The sequence below is a fragment of the Oncorhynchus mykiss genome, chromosome 16 (genome assembly GCF_057628025.1).
Source record: "Oncorhynchus mykiss isolate SJ-2025 chromosome 16, ASM5762802v1, whole genome shotgun sequence".
NCBI classification, from domain to species: Eukaryota; Metazoa; Chordata; class Actinopteri; order Salmoniformes; family Salmonidae; genus Oncorhynchus; species Oncorhynchus mykiss.
Genome location: NC_143037.1, coordinates 30,725,820 through 30,730,470, shown reverse-complemented (window position 1 = coordinate 30,730,470; position 4,651 = coordinate 30,725,820). Strand labels below are relative to the sequence as shown.

Sequence of the window (4,651 nt, the reverse complement as noted above, 5' to 3'; positions counted from 1 at the left end):
TGAGTCATCCATACATCAATTGTCTTAAATCATTTATTTATTAACGAACTAAACAATCACAGAAGTGCACACACAAACAAAGTAAATATGGTTACAAGAAATGATGGGAGAATGTGACCTAGTGGGCTAAACCGGCATCGCGGCTTGGTGGACAAAAGGGGAGTGGGGGTCAGCTGAGAAGTCACTACAGAGTTGATAATTATAACAATTGAAATGCTAATCCTTTGCACATGAACGCTCACTCATTCGGGAACATATGCAATCAATATATATTTTTACGCTCAGTGTGTCGTCTTAAAGTTAGTTTCTGTTGGAGCGTTTCCGTCCCCCGTCTCTCCTGTCTCTCTGTCTCTGTCTCTCTGTGTGTGTGTCATGGTTAGGATGGATTGTTCAGAGTGACATTCATTCGCTATAGAATGAATGTTTCGGTGGTTGTCGTTCTTCGCGTTCAATGATACCGAATTCCTGGCTGCAGACTAGTAATTAATATCAAAGACTTGTTTTTATTCTGTCGGTATCGATAGTCTAAGAGTTGATCCACGTGGTATGGTTAAAAGATTCAGCAATGGTCTGCAACCTTTGTCCCCTAGTAATGGAGAAAAACATGGTCTACTGATTGTTTCTCAAAGTTGGGGTTTCATTCAGGACTTGCAGAAAAGGGGCTGTACCAGGATGCCTGACCCTAACTGGGCTCATGGGCGGTCCTCTGATTTAGTTAAACTCAAAAGGGAATTGGAGTTTCCTTCATTAAACAGTCCAAAATCACATTACCCAATTTTACAAACCGTATCATCCTCACTCATTCATCTTATACAACAATTAGATGTAAACCTTATATCTGAGGCTATTATATAAACAGCGTTATGGTAATGTGGCCGCACCGTCTCCCATGAGCTTCCCCAAATTGTACAAATGGACCAGTTTGTTGCTGGATTCTTCACCGATCTTTAATACCTTCTCTGGAACGTAAATGTTGTTCGGACCTCAAGTTCTGTGAGGTGGAAGAAATTCCTTTGTTCTCTATGAAAACTCACTCTCTCTATACTGTGTGGCCATGAGGAGATCCTCTCCTCAGGAATTTATGACCGCTCTCTGACCACAGCAGTCTGGTTTTAGGAGCAGAGAGCGGGGGATGGTGCTCGCTGTGCCAAAATGAGGGCAACTTCATGACAACATTGTTGATGTTGTAAATGACTATTGTAAAAGGCTAATTGATCATTAGAAAACCCTTTTGCAATTATGTTAGCACAGCTGAAAACTGTTGTCCTGACTAAAGAAGCAATAAAACTGACCTTCTTTAGACTAGTTGGGTATCTGGAGCATCAACATTTGTGGGTTCGATTTACAGGCTCAAAATGACCAGAAACAAAACTTTCTTCTGAAACTTCTCAGTCTATTCTTGCTCTGAGAAATGAAGGCTATTCCATGCTATAAATTGTAAAAAATTAAATAAAAAAATAACTGAAGATCTTGTACAACTGTGTACTACTCCCTTCACAGAACGCAAACTGGCTCAAACCAGAATAGAAAGAGGAGTGGGAGGCCCCGGTGCACAACTGAGCAAGAGGACAAGCACGTTTATTTTTTTTGTACAAAAAAATATCAGTATTTTGACATTTTGGTTATAACATTTTGGTCCAGTTTATTATTCTGTCATCCTAACCCACAACTATATGGGGGGTGGATGGGAGATGTGTGTAGGACAAGGTATATTGATCCTAGTGAAAAAACATTTATTGATCTCAAACTTTACAGATACTGTGTCAAACATTCACTTAAAAGCAACTTACAACATGCTAATGTAAAAACATTCAGTTCTAACATTTTGTCAAGTGTTTTTTTATCATCTGCCTGTTTCTTGAATGTGTGCTGCAGTCGGTGGATTTAAGTGCCTGTATGTGTGCGTGCGCAAGGCTACTCCCTCCATTCATTGTCTGCAATGTTTGAGATCAGAGAAATACATTTTGCATTGATTGCATGCTGCTTTCTTAAATTCTTCTCCACGTTGGACCCCTTATCCGGGTTGATCTTGAATAGGCACCTATGTTGGATGAAAGAACATAAATAATGTCATTCTATTCTTTTGTGTCCGCCATTCTTAATCACTAGCAGTGGTCCTCTACCCCTTCAGATACAATAATTTGATTTGTGGACAAACAAATGTACCTGCAAAAATCTATTTATCTAATTTAGAATGCTTACAATGTAGTATTAGAAAATGTCCATGATACAATTCAAATAACATTGGAACGACAATGTTTCACAATGTTTTTTCACAAGAAAGTATATTGGGTGCATAGAAAGTTTATCCTGAAATGCTACATGTCTTTTGGCCAATAAGGGACTGGTGTGGTTCTGTTTTGAAATTGAAAGTTGTAGTTAACAATAAGGCATTCTAGATGACAACACCAGACTAGAGTTAGTTATAACGTGTGCAAAGAAAGTAATGTCTATTGCAATAGGTGCGCAATATAACATTAAACGCCACTTTCCCAAGTGCAACAAATACATTCTGGAAGAAATATACAGTCAGTCACTTCAAATGAAATTGTAGTGGGTAATAAAGGGATGAATTCATACTTCTGCAGGAACTCCAATGTTGCTGCCAGGTCAGAGGGGCAACTTATGCTAAAGAAATAATATGCCACAAACATCATTACCAGGGCATAGTTGAAGGTAAGAATGCCATTCAGGATGATCTGGTCCACAGAAACCATGAAGTGTTCAGCAGTCAGAGGAGAACTCCCTATGGTAATAACAGACAAAGGGTGAAATGTTTTACCACTTTGTCTTCCATTCAAACTCTTCCTCTCTTTACCCATCTCTCTCATTACCTCCTGCAACCTCGCCAACTTCATCTCCCTCTTTTGATCCTGCTCTATCCCTCTCCCTCACACACACCCACACAGGTCTGACACATTGTTACCCAAGTGAAAAAAAGCTGTACACTTGTATTATTTTGGAACCCCTTAAGTTGTACATTAGAATGCTATTTAAATAGTAATACGTAGTGATGGGAAGAATATAAAAAACAAGCTCTGATGCCCAGTTCAGTTTTCAAAGAGCTACCAATTCAATGCAGTAAACCAGAAGCTTGATATCAAAGTTACAACACCACATGCCTAATGACGTTTGAAGCTTCGGGCCTCACATAACAACCTGACTGGAGTCGAACTCCTCTCCTCCTATTCATCAGTATAGCTTTTGTTTAGTCTCCTTTTTGTCTCCTTTTTGTTCGTTAGAGTGCATGTTGGTTTACTGTTTATTTTATTTCCCTTAATGGTTAGAGAGAAGTCTACTTGCTTATTTGGAAATTCAACGCCTTGTTTATTTAATTTAAACCACTTTAAATTGCCCTTGGTTCTTTTTGTCTCGATCCTTTTCCACTTGTCCTGCTTTATTGTTATGCAAGACCGGTCACAATACTTTTAATAGAAGATTACAAATAGTATTTCGGTACACTTAAAATAAGCTATTAGTTTAAATTAAGAATATATTTAAAGTGAATTAAAATGCTATTTCAATCCTGTATTATAAGTATACTGAAGTATTAAATAATTAGGTTTATTTTGAACACACTTACACATACAGTGGGGCAAATGTTTAGTCAGCCACCAATTGTGCAAGTTCTCCCACTTAAAGATGAGAGAGGCCTGTAATTTTCATCATAGGTACACTTCAACTATGACAGACAAAATGAGAAAAAAAAATCCAGGAAATCACATTGTAGGATTTGTAATGAATTTATTTGCAAATTCTGGTGGAAAATAAGTATTTGGTCACCTACAAACAAGCAAGATTTCTGGCTCTCACAGACCTGTAACTTTAAAACCTCTTATGGCTGCGATCCCTGTACAGGGATCAACATCAGGTGAAATTTCAGAGTGACAACTAAAAATACAACGTCGTAACATTAAACATTTTTGAAAATGCAAATGTCTTACACCCTTCAAAAGATTAGAATCTTGGTAATCAAACTACGTTTTCCAATTTAAAATAGCTTTTAATGCTATTCAGTGTACCAAAGTAAAACTTACGTGGTTCCAAAATAATACACTTTAGGAAAACTGCTGATTTCGCTTGGGTATGTAAAGTGGAAATGCTAAATATGTCTTACCACAAACAATGATGCATGGTGTGCTTGGCAGCTTTGTACTGTCAATTTCCGATGGAAGGCAAATTTCATCAACGTTGAGAAACATCTTGTTCTCTTCTTCATTGAAGAAGTTAAGTAGCAGCAAAACAGACCCAGGTAGGTTGGCTTCTGGCTTCTCTTTGCCAAGAAACTATCAGATATAGAAACTGTCAATCTTGCTCCTCCACTCACGAGAGAGATTTGAAGTAAGACATAATTCTTACACATTTGCTCGCTATGGCTTTCTCTTGCTCTTCATTGAGATCAACACCAGTAAGTTCTCTAAAATGAGTCTTGATGCCTCGTGTAGATATGGCCATTCTTGGGCAATGTCAGAGGACTCCATACCAAAATTGTCTTTCCTCTGGAAGTAGAATGTTGCTGCCATTTTCTTTTCAATACTATTGTTGTCCTTGCTTCTGTTTTTGTACATCTTCTTTAGTTCTTCTTGTGTACGTTTCTGTAGTTTCATTGGCTGGTAGCTGTCCTGGTCGCCAGTTGATACAGCCATAAACA

The 4,651-nt window shown here is 38.1% G+C and overlaps 1 long non-coding RNA gene across 1 annotated transcript; it reads right to left on the bottom strand.

The window, feature by feature from the left end:
* Positions 1–1,561: 1,561 nt before the first annotated feature.
* Positions 1,562–4,250, bottom strand: LOC149976641 (uncharacterized). Its single transcript, XR_016487043.1, has 3 exons — positions 4,118–4,250; positions 2,661–2,746; positions 1,562–2,041 (listed from the first exon to the last, which is right to left on the bottom strand). It is a non-coding gene; the product is annotated as an uncharacterized LOC149976641 (long non-coding RNA).
* Between the last annotated feature and the right edge of the window lie 401 nt (positions 4,251–4,651).